This window comes from Coccinella septempunctata, chromosome 3 (assembly GCF_907165205.1).
Source record: "Coccinella septempunctata chromosome 3, icCocSept1.1, whole genome shotgun sequence".
Taxonomy (NCBI): Eukaryota; Metazoa; Arthropoda; class Insecta; order Coleoptera; family Coccinellidae; genus Coccinella; species Coccinella septempunctata.
This window is the reverse complement of record NC_058191.1, coordinates 2016575-2036739: the sequence shown is the minus strand read 5'-3', so window position 1 is coordinate 2036739 and position 20165 is coordinate 2016575. Positions and strand designations below refer to the sequence as shown.

General features: G+C 36.4%; 1 protein-coding gene across 5 annotated transcripts in view; it reads right to left on the bottom strand.

Moving 5' to 3' along the window:
- The window catches only part of LOC123310223 (fasciclin-2), a 405219-nt gene that overhangs the window by 146263 nt on the left and 238791 nt on the right, over positions 1 to 20165 (bottom strand). Inside the window, exon 1 of one of the 5 annotated variants that reach the window (XM_044893673.1) lies at positions 16973 to 16995. The exons of the other annotated variants lie outside the window; for them this stretch is intronic. The gene's annotated coding sequence lies outside the window, so the exon portion shown is untranslated. Of the gene's footprint in view, positions 1 to 16972; positions 16996 to 20165 lie in introns of those variants that run through there. 5 annotated transcript variants of the gene reach the window in all.

Sequence of the window (20165 nt, the reverse complement as noted above, 5' to 3'; positions counted from 1 at the left end):
TTCAAGAGTTGGGTTCTTTACATTGTAGGTATTTTTATGGTACGTTATGGTCATAATGAGAAAACTAGAAGGGATATCTTGTGTTCGAAAAAGATTCACCAAATAAATGAAAAACTATATTCCGAAATTCATTTCATTCGATGAAACCGTTTGTGAGATAGAACTGAAAATAACATTTTCTTATGGTTTTTCAACAGCCTGTATCTTATGTTGATACTTATGTCTTACTTGTTGATATTCATATCGTCGGGTGGTATGCATCTGAATTTATCCTTATTATTGTATTCATTGCCTTTAGGCGTGATCATTCTTTATTATTGTACCGCTGGCATCATTTCTGCCGTGATCTGAACGCGTTCCCAGACTTCTCAATTCGTCATACGTCTGTTGTTCGCAAAGCGAATCGGCGTACTGAATTAGGGCAAATATGGGACAGTTGTATACGGGTTCGGCTTTTGGACGTTCCGAGGATGGTTCTAGAACTGCGCAGAGGATTTTATACTAGGGCGCAACAGTTTTGCGCAGTCCTAGAACAATTCTCGGACCGTCCAAAAGCCGAACCCGAATACAGCTGACATATGCTATTAGCTGCATTCGGGTTCGGCTTTCTGACAGTCCGAGAATGGTTCTAGAACTGCGCAGAGGATTTTATACTAGGGCGCAACAGTTTTGCGCAGTTTTAGAACAATTATCGGACCGTCCAAAAGCCGAACCCGAATACAGCCATTGTCTTCGTCTTGGTTTCTATCTGGAGGGGATTGAATCGGACACCGTTTCATATTGGGTGGCGCTCTGGGTAAATGTATAGTACCCAGTAGAACATGCCAATATTGAATAAAGTTCCATCAATTCCAAACGTTCTCCACCGTAGAAAAATGCTATGTTGCTCTGATGAGGCCAAATGAGGCCGCAACCATGGTCAGCCTCTGCTCTTCTTCAGTGGAGCGTACTCCATTTTGAGGCCTTGACGATGGAAAATTGGCTAGTTCAATTCAGATCGTAACACTTGTTGATATTCATATCGTCGGGTGGTATGCATTTGAATTTATCCTTATTATTTAATTTTAAAGTTTCCTTTAACCCTACTAAAAATGACAGAGATAGAAGCTTTAAACTTAAAGTGACTTTAAATTTGATTATGAAACTGGACGTAAGTAGAATAGATTCTACGAAAGTTTGAATAATTTTCCTAGCCCAGAATTTCTATGACTTATCGTTCAAGTACTTTTGACTCAGCCTGTGTATTCGTATGGAAAGTTATTTTTAGAACATATATCAAAATTAAAATCATAACGATATAAAAATGAAAGAGATAATTGATAAAATATGTTATTGTACCTTATACAGGATGTTATCAATTTAGTTCCCTAATTATGTTAGTTTTAATTGACTCCCTGTTTCTTGAAAAATATAGATGTTTCCAGACTTGCTGAATGTTCTTGCTGAACAACCCTTAAAATGAAATAGCCAAAAAAATTCGAATGCGTTATTGCACGCTTTGAAAGGTTGCACTCGTAGACTTGAGAATTAATGAACGAACCTCTGTTCAAAAATCTGCACAGTTTTATGTTGTATATTTTAACATTTGAATGTCTAAAGCTTCAGAGGAATGAAATAGGTCATAACTATTCAACTCATTCAAAAAAGGAGTTAAATATGAAATACTTATTCATTATTGATCGATTCTGCCATGGCCTTCCAACATTTGTATCGACCTGCGGTCTGCTTGGAATAAAATGTCAAGGATACCTCAGGATTTGATGATGGTAAGAACGGAGGAAATCTTACTCGGAAAATTGGCGCTCGAAACTCTAGAAAATAGACGACGTTTACGAGGAACAGGAACAGGAAACAGACAACGATAAAATTGACAGGATTCCCTAACCAACCAATTTCCCACTTATCCGAACTGTCGTGCAGAAAACAACTCCGTTATCATCCGGTCCATGCTTCTCGACGCGCCAGCACTGGGCGCTACATATCCGCCGCCCCCATCGGAAACAAAGGGCTTAAAAGAAGTTTAGCTGCGATTTAGTGGCGTTCTCCAGACGCCCATCGATTCATCAGAGACCGGGAGAAAGATCCGAGATATCGCAGCGAATGGAGTTGGAAAGGGGCCAAGTTCCACATAACGCCCGGGCGTAATGGGCGCCGGCGGTCATCAGGACTGGCCGATATCGAGTGCGCCACGAGACTTATCGGTTATCGGATGGGCAAACAAACTTTTCGACGATGAGCTGTTTGCTCGGTCATCGGTCACTTTTGCGGCGTCCGCTGAAATTCGAGATTGGTCGAAAAAATACCGCGGTTTTGTTGCGGAAGTTGCGGAATGGATGGGCCTGTGGCTTATTGACAGAGGCTCGGGTTGTGAAGTATCAGGATCGTGGTAGAGTGGAAGGAATTCGTACTTTTCCGCGAAGGGTGAATGTGAAGGGTGTCGCAAAATTTCCAATTTCCGAAAGATTCGAACGATTCTTATGTCCATAGGCACAACGACATTTGTCGATATAATACGTTACAGTTGGGGAGCAAAAGAGGGAAATTCGGGATTTATTCGAGCTCGTCAGATAACATAATGAGAGATACCTTGGACTCTGCAAAGTACCTCTACCAAAAATTAGACCTGTATATATGGGGAATTGTCTAGAACTGCCTGCCAGAATAGTAAAAAAAAAGATCGTGGTGCATACTCGAGCGTGTCAGATTAAGATATATGTAGTTAATTACATTTTGAATATATTCTCTTAATCTGACAATTCAAGCATGACGAAAATGTGTGGTAGGGCACATAACATATGTGTGTGAAGTTGGCCCAGCACTTTTTGATTTTCGAAAAAAAAAATTTTGTGCTGAATTGTGCTAGGTTTGTTCTGATTTGTGCCGTTGAAATTTTTGTTTTATTCCACACGGTTCTCAAAATATTTCACAAAATGTATAGAATAGGCTAGCCCAGCACTTATCGAAAAAATGAGTTTTGACGACTGAAATGGGTTTTGCTATGCATGTACAGTGTTGTGCCGTTCGAATTTTTGCGAAATTCCCTCTTATCTCCCGGAAAATCGAAAATGAAGAAAAAAGTTAGCCCAGCACTTTTGATTTTTCTTCTCAAAAATTAGTGGAAAATTTTGTGCTACATTTGTGCTGACTTGTGCCGTAAATATTTTCTCGAAAATTAGTAGGATTTTCCGGGAAATCGCGAAATTGAAAAAAAAGTTAGCTCAGCACTTTCGTTTTTTCCCAATGAAAACTATGTGAAAAATTGTGCTAGTCGTGTGCTAACTTGTGCCGTTGAAATTTTCACGAAAATCCTTCTAGTTGTCCAAAAAAATTCAGATTTTGGAAAAAAGTCAGCCCAAAACTTTCGTGTTTTTGCAGTTTAATTTTTTTCAATGAGTTGTGCTACATTTGTGCTGATTTGTGCCGTTGAGATTTCCAGAAAAAACTTTCAACTTTCACTTCAAATGGAGGATATCAGAAAAATCAGTAGATTGCCTGAAATCAGTATAAATCACAACGGCACAGAGGGACGGCACAACACTGAACATGCATAGCACAACCTGTTTCAGTCGTAAAAACTCATTTTTTCGATAAGTGCTGGGCTAGCCCATTCTATACATTTTTTGAAATATTTTGAGAACCGTGTGGAATGAAACAAAAATTTTAACGGCACAAATCAGCACAAACTTAGCACAATTCAGCACAAAAATTTTTTTTTCGAAAATCGAAAAGTGCTGGGCTAACTTCACACACATCACAAACCTTGCATCACGTGTACATTCTCCAGCGCGGGGGCTTTTTTTCTTAATTTGAAGCTAATGAGTTTAGAATATCAAAAATATAATTTGACAGTTTCAGCGAGCCGAAACAAAAAATTGGCCATAAAGATCACAAAAATCAATTTTTTTTTGATTATCTCCTCTCTTGGACTTCAAATTGTTTTCGCATTCATTATAAAAGTTGTAGGACATAAAATTTTCTACACATTTTGTCCGAAGCAATTTTTTCTACATTTGACGGGGTTTCTACATTGACCTTGGCTTTTCGCATGTGTGGCTAAGCTCTTCGCCCTTATCGCCCTTCAACTCGAAAACAGTTAATAAATACTAGGTAAAATTGCTTCAGACAAAAGTTGTATAGAATTTTATTATCTACAACCTTATAATGAATACAGAAACAATTAGCGGTACAGGAAGGGAGATATTTGAAAAAAATGCCTTGTTATCATCTTCAAAGTGTCAGATTCAGAGAACCACCCCTGATGAGTATCAGAATAATGGGTCAACAAGTCTGAAAATCTGACACGTTCGAGTATGTATAAGTAACGATTTTTTTTTTGCATTTTCAAAAGCAAGCTGTGACCTTGCGTCGCGTCCGAATTGTCAGTTACTTGAAGAGTGGCTTCCTTTGGGTTCAATAAACATATCCTCTAAAAATTTTTTTCTTACCATTTTCAACTTTTCCGCACGCTCTTCTTACGCTCGAGTATGTGCAACTTTTCTTTTCAAAGAAATACTTTTTTCCTTTACAATTTTTCCGAATCCCAGTTTGAAGGATACAGGCTGTTGAAAAACTATAAAAAAAACAAGAAATCTTAAAATATCTTGTCTAACCATGAATATGCTAATACATGTTTATTCGTGAATACTAAACCTTATTTTAACAAGAGATACCTATTTCTATTTTTTGCTGAAAAAATATGAATTGAAAATAACGAGGAAAATAATTAATGATAATCTTGTTGAACTACAATTAGAATCCAAATTTGCAATTTTTACTTGCAGGAATACACTTTGTTTATGTTTATGCAGACATAGTATAATTTCGGCTTATTTATTATTTTCGTTTTGATACTTCCAATCTGAATTTGGTACTGGTATCTTACATTGGTGAATGCTGGTGCTTTTTCAAATTTATCATTTTCACTCGCATCAGTCGAAGTCGCTTTAGTTTCACTGATCGTTTGATATTTTTTTTTACTAAAACTACGTTTTTCTCTATTGCTTGTTAGTGAATATTCTCGAGTCAGAATCGGAGCCAGATGGCACAGCAGACGTTCTGTTTACTGAACAGTCAATGTCACTTATGGTGAAATAAGTCAACCACTTTGTGATAATTGAAAGTGGGTATAGAAATAAGTTGCAATTCAGTTCAGAGCCGATTGGAAGAATAATGACGTAGAAGGTGGAAGAGTGAAACGGACTCTAAACTGGGGTTAAAAAGAATATAATTTAAAATAACTTCATCTTTTTTACCAAAACATTGTTATTATTTAAATTGCACTACCTTATTATTTGATAGTTACACCAATGTGTATTGTGGCGCGTGGAGGTACCAAAAGAAGCCGAGTATTTTCGATGTCCTTCATTCTTCATTTTCTTGGAAATGAGATTTTTTTAATTTTCTTGACTTTTTCCCAACACAAGACAAAAAGTTTGTCATCATCAACCCCTATTTCAAACAAGTATAACTAACCGGTGCCTAAAAAAAGTTGATAATTTGGTCTTGAAATATTCATCCACCTCAACTCCAGTGATTTTGACGCAGCCTTGAAAGGGAGCTAACGCAAGATTGACACCCTAGCCTCAATCTGTCAGCTGACTTCTTCTTTGAACTTCGCAGCTAAGCCACCTCGAATCAATCCCGCCGGCATCCCTTCTTTCAGGTCTCGAATTTTTCAGCCGCATCAATCCCAATCGACATTTTTCCAATTATGCGAAGGTACTGATTGATCTGTCTCGCGTTTTACCCCCAATCCTCGTCAGTTTTCTGCGAGACCGCTCAGTCGAACGGGGCATTAACCCTAATTGACTAGTCACGCAAGCCGTGGAGGAATTTCAAAGCCGCAATTACGTGAGCCAACAAAAAGTTGCGCCCTTTTCGTGATGCCCCGTAATTTATGGAAGAAATCAATTTCACACAGATGATACTTGCGGAATTTCCTTGAGGTAGGTTACTAGAGGCTTCAGATACGAGAAAATCTACATAAAAACTGTATGAGCCCACTTAGGCCCGGTACTTTCACGTGCGAATAACTAAATTTATTCGATAAATAAGTCTTATTCTTAGGATAAGTAAAAATGCAGTCTTTTCACTTTCAGATAGTGTTATTCATCGAATAAATCTGTCATTGAAACTCGTTAATAAAATTTTATTTATCATAGATCGAATATCGGTACGTCATTATTGGTTGAATTTTTAGGATTCTGGATGTATGGTTATTTTTTGTGTGATTTTCACGGAATATTTGCTTTGTAGTTGGAATTATGACAATTTCTACAATGCGGTGTCTTATTTTACATTAATCAGTGAAAAGTGTTATACCGTGTTTTCATAGAATTGTTATTCGTCAAATAATTTCATCTGAAAGCACCGAAATAAGGTATCCTTCAGATAGGAAATTATTCGACAGATACTTATTGACAGGGAATAAAATTTATTTGAAGGTGAAAGTACCGGGCCTTAGAGATATGAACTAATTCAATGAAATTCTTCAGATCTAGACGAGTTCGCTCCATTTTATCAAGTTTGTCTTATCTTTATGAAAAATTTTTCAAGGAAATGAATAAAATAAAATAAAATCACCAACAAACGTCTATGATCCGGCGATCAGAAAAATAGGGAGTTTGCCTTAATCTGGACTATTACTGCAAATTAATGTCCATTTAACTAACGAAGTTCATTGTTGTTTGGGGTTAAAAAAATTGAATAACTTTATTATTAGTTCACAAATTGGCAACAGCGTCTCGAAACCATAGAAATCATATTATATATTATTACTCTAGAATGCTAATCCAGTAGTAAGAAATGCGGCGAAAAATTGACAGTGGTCGTTAATACGAATGCGCATCATTAGTTTATTTTCTAGTAGAACGTTGCCGAATTTCTGAATATTCTATCGATCAAATCTTATGAAGAGAGGGCAATTCATGTAACGAAGGCATGTCGGACAACAACGCGTTTTCTTTCAGTCATTTGATTTTTCACTGTTGCACGATCTGCTCAGAGGAAAGAAGTTTCAAGTCACATTTTCTGAAATGTACTTGCGTACTTGTCTATATTATTAAAAATAATAAATGCAAAAAAAAAATTCAAAACTTGAATGAATTATCGAGTTCCACTGATAGCGAATTTCATTGATGGTATATAGTAGTATTGCACTATATCAGGATATTTCAAAATTGTTGCACGGAGTTTATAATATGCACTCAATGCTTAGGTACCTGTTCATCTAATCGAATCTGCGATAATATCGAATTTCATTGGTGATATTAAGTTTAGATTTTCTGGAATTTTTGTTGTGAGTTCCAAATATTTAGTAAGCACCAGTTGTTACCATGGAATTCTCTATAAAACTCCAATCTTCAGCCAATTCACGGTTTGGTCAAACAATCAATGAATACTCAATAATACCTCTATCGACAAATTTAGATTTGGACTTATAACACGTCACCTCCGAGATCCCGATATATTTTCATTGAAACCTGCAACATCATTGTACTGATTTTCTAAAACAAAGCATATACAGGGTGTGGCGTAATGAATGGATAATATGGAGCCTGCAGGTAGAGGAGTCTATGGCGGTTCAGATAAATATATTTTACGTTTAGTGAAAGTGCCTTGGTTTTCGAGATATTCGGGATTTTCGAAAATTCAAGAAAAACACACCCTTCGCCACTCTTTTTGCAGGCAAGACTCCAAATGAAGGAATTTTTTCAAACTGTTTTTTGGATAGTATTCCTGGATAGATGCGCCATCGAATGTGAATTATTATTTTTGGGGCGCACGAATAGTTTTTCATAAATAAAAGAATTAACTCAAATTTTCCGTTTTGCTTATTTTTTTTCCTAAGTTCAACCCAGCGTGGAGTGAAAAATAATATGGTTACCTGAGTGCCAAAGCAAGAGAAAACATACCTGTTTCACTGAGATTCTGGAATGGTATAACTCACTCTATTTTCAGCATTAAATACAAAATAAATTTCTATTACAATGAGTCAAGGCAGAATTTGACGTAAGACTTTTTCTGTAATTCTTAGCAACTAAATTGAGACTTGCAAGCAGAATAAAGCAATTATTTATAAGAAGTTGTAGAGCATCTAGTACAGCTCCTGATGCACACTTTGAACACTTTTTGTAAAACTCGATTCTTTCCCTCGTATTCTTTCATTATTAAGCCCTATAGTTATAAAGTTGATAGTTTTAAGCGAATTTCAAGTAACGAAGTGAATTTTAGCACTTTTGTAATTAAGAAAAAAAGCTGAAAATTAGTCAATTTTTATTACATTGAGTCGAGATCCTTGTTAGAAAAATGCTGAAATTCAATGCATAACTTGAAATTAACTTGAAAATATTGATTTCACAACGTAATAAAAGAAAACGAGAAAAAAATAACAATTTTAAAATATCGTTTCATTGAATAAAGTTTCACAAATCACAAATGATGCTTAAATTGGCCACCATGAGTTCTGATAGTCTACACTTTCTAATGAATCATAGATATCATGCATAGATATCAACAATTTTAAAATAAGTATCGTTTCATTGAATTAAATATCACAAAAAAATCTCTAAGAGGTTATTATGAGCTTCAGTAAATGCTCTATACCTTCTTATAGACGATTGCTTCATTCTGCTTGCATTTCTCATTTTAGATGCTGAAAATTTTAGAAACACTGTTAACATTAAACTAGGCCTCAACTGATTGCAATAGGAATTTATTTTGTATTAAATGCTGAAAATAGAGTGAGTTATACCATTTCGGAATCTCAATGAAACTGGCATGCTTTTTCTTGCATTGGCTCTTAGGTAACCATATTATTTTTTACACCGCGCTAGGTTGAACTTATGAAAAAAAATTAGCAAAACGGAAAAGTTGGGTTAGATCTTTTTTTCATGAAGAACTATTCATGCGCGTCAAAAATAATGAATTACATTCGATAGATCATCTATCCAGGGATACTATCCAAAAAACAGTTTGAAAAAATTCCTTCATTTGGAGTCTTGCCTGCAAAACCAGTGGCGAAGGGTGTAATTCTCTTGAATTTTCGAAAATCTCCAATATCTCGAAAACCAAGGCACTTTTACTAAACGTAAAATATATTTTTCTGAACCGCCATAGAGTCCTCTACCTGCAGGCTCAATATTATCCATTCATTACGCCACACCCTGTATAAACACAATTAGTCATCCATGCATGTGTTCAATACCGACAAGAAGTCCTGTATGAATCGAAAAATAAGTTTTTTCACCGAATGAAATATGTTTATTTCTCATTTATACCAAATAAATAATTCGACTGACATAAGGTATGAAAGTCTAGGCAACGTTCGAGTTGAAATAAACTAATGTCGCGCATTCGCTTTAACGACAACTGTCAATTTATCGCCGCATTTTTTTCTACTGGATTAGCATTCTAGAGTAAGTATATATATATTATGATTTCTATGCTCGAAACTCCTTGATGAACTAACCTACAGACAAGGCTGACTTATGAACGATATGGGCACTTACAACTGTCAAAGAATGAGGTTATGTGTCGTATTCACTAAGTAACAGCTGTTGATTTGCAAGAAGCCTTCTTGGTTCACAGATGTAATATTTTTTCTGGTCCTTTATTATAATATGCACTAGCTGTTGCAAAGGGTTTCAATCATTGTACTGCTTCAGAGCGACAACATAGTAGAGAAATGGACAAAATGAAGATTCTACCTGGTGGAGCCTACAGGCTTGAAAAAATCCCTTCTATTACAAACGCCTTGAAATCAATTTTTAATATCTGTTAAGGCCTTCTCTAGCTGTCTCTAGCGCTTCATGTGGCATTGTGTCATCAATTGAGGCATTGAGGTTATCAATGAAATATTGACGTATGTTTTGCCAAATGCCTGTCAAAGTATTGGCGAGCTATTGTAATGTCTTTGGCGGGTCAGATAAGCGATGTAATTGTTGTGAGATTGCAAACCAGACACCATTTTGGTCTGGGGAGGCAGCCTGTTAATGCCAAGCATTTCTAAGCAATAGAACCAAATATGTCTTGAAAAGCTCCTGATGTGGGAAAAAACATACAGGGTGTCAATGAGAAAAAAAACGCTTAAATTATCAGCAAAAAACGAAAACAATTCCAACAGCACTGCAATATTTCATTGAGTTCTACTCGAGTACTTGATCCCATCGTCATATTTTGATTCAAATTATTATTCCTTAGGCAATGTCACAATGCTTATGAATCAACCTGTATACTGATATTTTAAAAGTGTGTTTCTTTCATACATTTATGTAATATATCAGATGTCTCCTCTGGAATAGATTCTTGTTGAGTTAAAACATCGTTAAACCGAACCACTATAATTGTTTATGTCTTTATGTTAAAAGGCTTCTGAAGCATGTTGAACTCGTGACAATAAATCCACAATTGATACTAAAAATCATACACTAACGAGAAATGAGTTTGTTGCAATTTTCTAATTACATCATCAAGTGTGATGAGGGTCATATTTTATTTTACATACGCCTCTTCAAATGTTCAACAATACAATTTGATTCCAGTGCAAATATTAGTTTCCTCCCGAACATCAGCTTCAATTTTTGAGCAGTGTAGATTCAGCATTACCCAGAAATTCGTTCTTGATGACTTACGAATATCGGTTTGTTTACAAAACCAATACCAGTCGTGTTTTTACGGCCTTCTACAAAGGGCTATTTACTATTTGCACCATCATTCATTCAACGACGAGAAAACATCAGCGAAAACCAACCTTCGCAACATCGAGAATCCTAAAAAATTCCGCGTCTTCCGAGAAAAGGAGCTGCGCAGTTCCAGAATCACATCTTCGGGTTTTTTTTTATTCAGGGAGCGTTTAGTGATAGCGAATGTCTGCCAGCAACTCAACAGAGCGGAGTAAATTATCCTTTTATTTCTGCGTGAACGTTTTTGCCTTCGAAGAAGTATAATTTCGGCTCGATATGGAAATAGAGGTTTTTGTACGGAGATCACGTTTGGACTTATGAATTTCGAGGAGCATAATTGTGCCTTGGACGGGGAGAATAGCTTGATGAAGGCTGTTTATCAGAAAAATGAATATTAAAGAACGGATGTCAACTGAATTTATGCCGAGTGAAAATGGATTGGAAGCGTGTAATCTTCATTGCGCCAAAGTGATATTACAGCAGGGTGACATGAAATAATAGAACGAAGGTGCTGAAAGATGATGAGAGCACAATGATCAGGACCTTAACTGTTGAGTCAAATACCGAAGATAAAACCTCACAATTTTGAGGCCTAGAAGATATCATTTGATTTTCTGAAAACTGGTTATCTAACCTCGGTTTACAAGGATGTATTGATATCTTGTTAGCCTAGACCTTTTCCATGCATAAAAAAAATATTGCTTTACCTTAGCAACGAACAACAACTCATTAGAAGTATCACTGTGAAGTTTGAGGTCAAAAAGTAAACCAGAGTTACGTGCAATAAATTAAAAGAACGAAGATGTCCACCGAAATTGTGAAATTCGAAAAATTGGAGTATCGAGTTATCATCAAATACTTTTATTTAGAAGGGTTTAGAGGTGAGCAGATTTACGAAGATATGCTTACTACCTTCGTTGATCAATGTCCTTCGTATAAGACCGTGAAAAATTGGACTACAAGGTTAAAAAAGAATAAAAAAAAGTAAAGCCAACTTCACACTTTCCAAAATTTGAAAAGGTTGATTTCTATGGTTCTGTAGGTGGACAAATGAAAAAATTGGGTGGACAAAAGTGGACCAACGTTGGAGAAACGATCTACACCATAAAAAACACGTTTTCGCAATTTGGGTGAGCTGCTCAGAAAATGCACCGCAACAACTTCTTTTTCCATATCTCTCAAACGGTGCCTGGACAAATGAAAAAAGAGGGGGACAAACATGGACATACGATGGACAAACGACCCTGAAATTTTGGTTCAAAAATTTTCATTTGAGGGTACCAACTTCATACTTTCCAAAATTTTCAAAGATTGATTTCTATGGTTCTGTGGGTGGACAAATGAAAAAATTTGGTGGACAAAAGTGGACTAACGTTGGACAAACGATCTTTACCATAAAAAACATGTTTTCGCAGTTTGGGTGAGATGCTCAGAAAATGCACCGCAACAACTTCTTTTTCCATATCTCACAAACGGTGCCTGGACAAATGAAAGAAAAAGGTGGACAAACATGGACCTACGATGGACAAAAGAACCTGAAATTTTGGTTCAAAAATTTTCATTTGGGGTTGCCAATTTCACACTTTCTAAAATTTTCAAAGATTGATTTCTATGGTTCTGTGGGTGGACAAATGAAAAACAAAAGTGGACTAACGTTGGACAAACGATCTGTACCATCAAAAAAACGTTTTTGCAATTTGGGGGTGCGGCTCAGAAAATGCACCGAAAAAAGTTTTTTCCCGTATCTCTCAAACGGTGCCTGGACAAATGAAAAAAAAAAGGGTGGACAAACATGGATCTACGATGGACAAACGACCCTGGAATTTTTTTTATCAAAATTCGCATTTGGGAGTGCCAGCTTCACATAGCTGTAAAGAGAAATTTATACGTGATCCCTATCATTTGTTGAGCATTGTATATGATTCCCGTCTGAAAGTAAGGTCAGGAAGTCATCATCCCATACTGAAGTTGAATAATTCGAGATGAAAAATTAATAAGAATTAATTCAGATGCATACCACCCGCTGATTTGAATATCCACAAGTGTTACGATCTGAATTGAGCTAGCCAATCCGCCAAGCCGATGCTGACCATGGTTTCGGTCTCATTTGACTTCGTCAGAGCGACACAGCTCTTCCTCCGATGGAAAAACGTTTGGAATTGATGGACCCTTATTAAATACTGGCAGATGTTTGGAATTGATGGACTCTTATTGTCTACGAAGACAATGGCATATGTCCCATATTTCCTCTAATTCAGTACGCCGGCTTGATTATTGCAAGCAACATGCGTTTAGAATTGAGAAGTTGGGAGCACGTTCAGTTCACGGTATAAATGACATGGATCACGCCTAAACAAGGAGGCAATGAATAATAATCATAATTAATTCATTTAAATATCAGTTTCATCAAATTAAATACGAATTTCCAGCAACCAGTGTCCGACTCAATAAATATCAGATACAAACTTTATAATAGGTACAGTAAAAGCCGCCAAAGACGCCTCCAATGTCCTCCCTCGTCATGTCCGAAAATTATGCAGAACTAATCAGACTTGACATTTTGATTTGACACTTCCTCCGTGTCTGCCAAAAATTAAGCGCTGTTTCCCAGTTGTCGCAGCACCTTCGCCAAATTGAATTTGAGAAGCGTCACAGTAGAGATGTTGAGACGTTTTCGACGGCGTCAAAACCAAATTGGGGAGGTCGCATGTCAACCCTTATAATCCAGCCGCACGGCATCTGGGGGATGCCTATGGGTGGCAATAATTTCGTTATATCCACTTAATATCCAGCGGAACAAGACTATTCGTATGATTTGTTGATATCTCAGGGGGGCCAAGAAGCTGTTGTTCTGGAAAGGGTTTACATCGATAAAGTGCAGACTTGACATTCAAGGAGGAAAATCAATCTCGTGCAGATGACACTCTTGAAGCCGAACCGCTGTAAACATAACGAAGGAACAGAACCTATGTGCAATACATGATTCTGAAATGATGAGTGTCTTTTGCCTTCCAATTTTTATTATTGACATGTTATATCCCAAGTATAGATGGTGTGATGGAAAAGTTGCTTTGTATTCGAAATGAAGCAAGTAGAATCTCCATTTGAAACATGCTGTCAGATAGAAGGTTTCGTGGGGTACCATACAAGAGCTTAGGTAAAAATCCCAGTAAAAAAACTCTTTCTCCCCGTGAATGTAGTGGATTGTATGAAATGAAACTGTTTACAGAATAAGCTGAAATATTTCATAATGAAGGACATCTCGCACTGAAAAAATTGATCATTTTCTCGAAGAAAAATCCAGGGGGTCTTTTGCAATTCTTGGTAAAATAGTGCACGTATTCCGTTCAGACTGCCAGATGTCCTTGTCCCTTACATTAGAATTAAGGAGAGAGTTGGACCATAAGGGTTTACGCGTCTGGGAATCGTATCTATTTTGTGGAATATAGGACGGAATTGGAAATGAGTCGGGAAAGGAGTAAAATTCATTCCAAGAACTTATAACTGCAGTCTGTCAACGAATATGGGGCGGAACAATGTTTGAAAGGACTGGTAACCATTGAATAGGGATCTAATAGTTCCAGTAAAAATTTTCCCAGAAAGATTTAGTTTTGCATCTGTTTGGGACAAAACTATTTAATTGAAATGCGCTGGCTCATTCAATAGATGGAAATAAGTAGGTATTAAAGGTAAGAAGTTGGGGAAAGTGTCACTCACTACTATTCTGCATCTCTTCGGTTGCAACCACCAAGTATTCTCTTGAGCACTTTTCCTCATAGTATTATATACAAATACAATGATGAAAATCAATATGGATTTTCTACAAGGAATAATCGGGAATAATAGATATCAAAGCACTGTCTGTGAAAATTTCAGATGGGATATTTTTTCGTGCTCCATTCTAATGTCTTAATTTTGGAAATTATATCGAATACACTGCACAAAAAAATTAACACACATTCTGAAAATCTCAATTTCAATGAAAGTTAACTCTACATTGACTTTATAAATTATTTTTTATGTTCTCTCGGGAAGGTTTTGAACGAAACAAGACACATTAAATGGAAGAAAAATTCAGGATTTCATCGAATCTTATGTGAAAGAAGAGAAATGAACAATTTTCAAAATACTGAAATGCTGATAAGTGATTTAATATTTGGTATTTCCACCCCTTGCGTTAATTACAGCTCGGCAACGACGGTTCATACTCAAAATTAGTGATCTCAAAATGTTCTGATCTAATCCTTCCCAGATTTCTCCGAGTTGGATTCCTGAGTCATTAAGAGTAGCTGGATGATTTCCTGAACTTCTCAGCCTTCTATTGAGGTTGTCCCAAACCTGCTCAATCGGATTGCGATCTGGACTTCTTGCTGGCCATTCCATTCGAGAAACTTCAACCTCTTCAAGGTACTCCTGAACGATGCGCGCACGATGGGGTCTGGCATTATCGTCCATAAAAATGAAATTTTCACCAATGTATGGGGCAAATGGCACTACATGCTCTTCAAGAATGTTCCTCATATACTTATCAGCATTCATAGCTCCATTATCAACGACCACTAGGTCTGTGCGAGCAATCAAAGATATTCCACCCCATACCATAATCGATCCTCCCCCGAAACCAGTAGTATTCAGGAAATTGTACTGAGCATATCTTTCATGTGGATGTCTGTATACAAGGGAACGTCGATCACAATGGTAGAGGCAGAATCTACACTCATCTGTGAAGAGAACTCTTTCCCAATTGGCCTCTTCCCAATGGATATGCTCTCTCGCAAAATCCAATGGCGCCCTTCGATGAGCTGGGGTAAGAGCTGGGCCTCTTGACGCGACACGAGGCCTTAAATCATATTCTTTGAGGCGATTTCTTATTGTCTGAGTGCTAATTTGCACCTCATGAGTTTGCTCAAGCTGAATTTGAAGGAGGCGAGCGGTTGCAAACCGTTGTCTCAACGAAGAAACTCTTAAGTAACTTTCTTGAATGGCATTTGTTACCCGTGGTCTACCCTGTCCTGATCTTCGGACATTCATACCTGTCTCCCTGAATCGCTGCAACATTCTGGTTCAAAATCTGATAATATCATCTTTTTTTATTCCTGCTGGGAAAAAACATCTGTATTGAAGAAAACCTTTGAAAGTGGATAACATATGCATGCATAATTCTGATAAAAATAATTATCATTGAGAACACCAAATTCATGTAGAATGAATTTGAGATTTCCATAATGTGAGTTAATTTTTTTGCGCAGTGTAGTTGAACCAACTCACTGTGCATTTTTGAAACAGAAAAGTTGTCCGAAAAGGCGACGCAAATACTCTGTTTATCGAACTAAAAAGATAATTATAATGTCGTCTACCGCTGACACATGATTCTGCTGTTTGTATAAAGATTTGCAGAGGATAATACAGAAGATAATATAAAAAAATCCCAAATGAAAGAAAAAACGCGGAATGTCTTTATGCACTTCGCATAATACACTTCAAATTCATGCAATCTCGGCGAGCAACCCCGAACTGGCACCCCCCTTTATCCATATCAATCAAGCAATTTCCTCGAAAAGGGTCTTCACGCTCGCCATAATCAAACGAATAACTTTATACGAGAATACAAAAAGAAGGAATACTGTATAAAAAGATATACAGTACTCCAAGCGCCTAACCGGACGCATCGGAAGAATGAAATATTAATGGAATCAACAATTCCGAAGGAATTGTCGTTCCAATAACGTGAGTTAGTCATGAACAATCATAGGAAATCCCAGAGAAGTCGAAAAATTCAAGTGCAACTGTAGACCGGTTTCGGGATCATTTTCCCTCGTCAGTACAGTATAGCACTGAATCTCTCGATCGGAGGATGGTGGTCTTATGCGATCTTGGGACGCCGCTTTGAGATATCTCATCACGATACGCCACCTGTCACGCAAAGACTGAACCAAAACCTCACTTTCTCTGCAGACTCCTACAACAGTTCATGGCTCCCAAGTTCAACTACTTCCCGCAGTCATCGAATGTGCAAACATTCATCAAGGACCACGGGCGAATTGAGGGGGTTGTTCATGACTAACTCACGTTATTGGAACGACAATTCCTTCGGAATTGTTGATTCCATTAATATTTATACGAGAAGTTTTGCTTATCGCGATCAATATATAAACATCGACAATATTGGACTAAAGGGCGGGAAAAGGAGGAAAGAAAGCAATTTAAGAGACGGAACACTCAATGGGAAAGATTGTGATAGAGATCTTAATTTGTTTCGCCCCCTCTTCACGGTTCATTTGTCTCCTTACCCGTTAAATTTTGTCTTCCATATCTCAATGCGGGGATGATTCATAAAGCAGGATTCAGATGTAATCGGGGAGTCGAAATTGGGAAGGCAATGTTGTGGCAAATACCTGAAACAAAGAAAATACCAATTTATATTATGATACCTAAATCAGAGATATTATATTATTATGTTTTAATGGGGGATTTGACGTGAAATTACTGATGATTGAAAATTGTTTGTAATATTTATTGGCCCATTTTAATCACTTCAGATTAACCGGTTAGGCTTTAGTTGAATCCCTTGTGATCAAAATATTTCAGCTGAGGACGTTTTTTCGAAAAAATCTTTATCATTTGAAATTTTTCCATTGAAATCGTAGATGATAGAAGTACAACTAAAAAATATTAAACTTGAAATGTCTTAGTGTATAAAAGTTTTCTTTTCAATGGGAGATAAGCTGGTCTTTGGAGAAAGAATGCACTACTCTTTTTTGTTTTTGTGAAGCTTTTGAATAATAGTTTCCTTCTTCTTGAGGGTCTTTCTGTGAACACAGATAAAAGATTTATTACAATAAGAATCATATGTTCACTAAAAAACCTCGTACTCACACAAAACAAAACAAAAGTTTTTTTTCATGAGTTCAGTAGAGATTTTGATTCCGAGTTTTTGATTAATACTGTTTTATTATTTTCTTTATTTCAACATTCATCCTACTGTCATATATCATGTTGTGACAGGATTAAAAGTTTGTTTCGATTTAACTACACCATCCATTCAACAATGCAATTCAAAATCCACTAAGTAATCTGGGTTGATTTAAAAAAGTCAAAAATTTACGAAATTGCTCGAAGAAAACTGAAAAGAAGGTGCACTCCTTTCTCTTTTTCTACGACACTGACTTAATTCGAACATTCTAACCTAACATCACCAATACTAGGGTCTGCTGGCCGATCTTACCGCTTATTCAAGAAGATCTTTCTTTAAATTAACTAAACTAAATTTACTAGGAATTATGAATATTATATATATAATTTTTTCAATTCTACGAAGATATTTTCAACCATAAATCCAGAGTTAATAATTTAATTTCCTTCCATAGCAAAAATAAATACAGGGTGTGAGTCTTTTTACTTGACAGTAGAACTCATCAAAATAAGTCGTTTAACCAAAAATTGTCTTCATAAAAGATCCAGGATGGCTGAGAAATTTCATTGAATTTCAAGTAGAAGGTGACTCCGGCATCGCAAAAACGGAACAAAACATGAATATATGGCTGAACAATGAATGGTTCAGTACCAAGTTCATCGTATTAGATGCATCAGGTCATTTGAGAGTATTATAGTTGTTGTATCGTGCAATTTAGGGTTAAAAAAAGTAGAAAATCGAGGCAGTTTTTTGAAAGTGTCTATGCTAGATATGTTGAAAAAGTGCTATGATGTTTCCCCATTTCATCCCATTTTTGGACGATTGTTGGAATGTTCGAACAAAAACATTGTGATGCCAATTGTGAAAAAATTCGTGAATAATTTTGATTAATTTCATTGATGAGATTTTGAAGTATAATTCTATTTTTTACACTTGTGTCCTAAGTTTCTTCTGTCAGTTGGTATCGAAATGAGCCATTTTATAAAGTCTTGTAAGTTACTAAAAAAGATTGGGAAGAAGTCGGCCATCCTAAGTTTCCATTTTCATTAACACGTAAATATTGAACGAGCCAATATCCTAAACGAAACCACTTGGTCGAATCAGGAGATAAGTTTTTTCCCACTGCTTTGCGATAATTCAGCTAACAAACGGTCTAGGGTCGTAGAAGGATCTATTTCAGTAATCATTTTTCATTTTTTTTCAACTTTGTCATTTTGAAAGTTTTGTATAGGTGATTCTTGGGGAAACGCTTCATTTTCACCAGCTCTACCTTCTGTTAAAAAAGCCTCACATTCAAATACACCCTGTATATTTAAAAACTGATCTCTTCTCCTTTCCACGCAAATAACTAGATTTGGAATCCTGTCAACCAGTTTGTATAAACGTTGATTTGTTCATAAAAATTTTCGAAAGTAAATTCATATTGTGATACAATACGTAATTACCGAGACTTTTACGTAGATTTCTACGCAGCGCTGATTTGTGAACCAAAAATATTTTGACCATCGTCATAACCGAGTGCTTTCATATAAGTGAATGGAGTATGCAGGGGGAGTCTTTGACTAGTACAAATATTTTAATAGGAGATTCTAGAAGTTAAAAGATACACTTTTTTTATACCATTTTTTCCGATTCGGCCTTGATAAAAAGATATAGCCATTTTAAGTTCTCATAATGAGCTATGCCACCCCTGGAAAAAAAATTCACTTCAGAATAAAGAGCTTAATCTATGATACTACAAATCTGTGGATCTCTTAAACAGAGTTGTGTTTAGCAAAAGTACCCAATTCTCCGAATATCACAGATATTTTTTCTTTATGAATACTTTGATTTTGAAAAACGTTCATATATTCATTAGCTAGCGTCCAACTTAGTTTCAAGAGTTGGGTTCTTTGAACTTTTGGTATTTTTATGGTACGTAATGTTCATATTGAGAAAACTGAAGGACGTTGGTGATATATCTTGTGTTGAAAAAGATTCACCAAATAAATGAAAAACTATATTCCGAAATGCATTCCATTCGATAAAACCATTTGAGAGATAGAACTGAGAATAAAATTTTTCATGGTTTTTCAACAGTCTGTATCTTTTAAACCGAGCCGATTCGGAAATAGTGGTGAAGGAAAAAAGTGCTCCTTTGGACCTCAAGAATCTACTACTTTCATTTGAGAAGTGAATGAAAATTAACACAAATTTTTAACACACATGTGAAACTAAGTTAAGTGTCAAATAATGCATGTGAGTTAGAAGGTGGTACATTCAAATTAAACCAAATATATTACAGTCACCACTTCGCTACTGGCGCAGCATTGATTTTTTTGCGAAATGGTTCAATTTGGCGAGACCTACCACCTTTTTGAACGAAAGATTCCTCTGAAAATACCATGTATTTGTTGCATTTTTCATCAGCAGTCAAACTTTTGTTCTGTACCATGAAAGCAGCGCGTAACCACCAACTACAATTCTCATGAATCGCATGTTCCAGCAACAACATAGAGCTGCAAGCATTGCGCGAAATTCCGAATAATCCGAATAGCCAGCCGGTGGCGTCCGAATTCCTTGCAGCATTC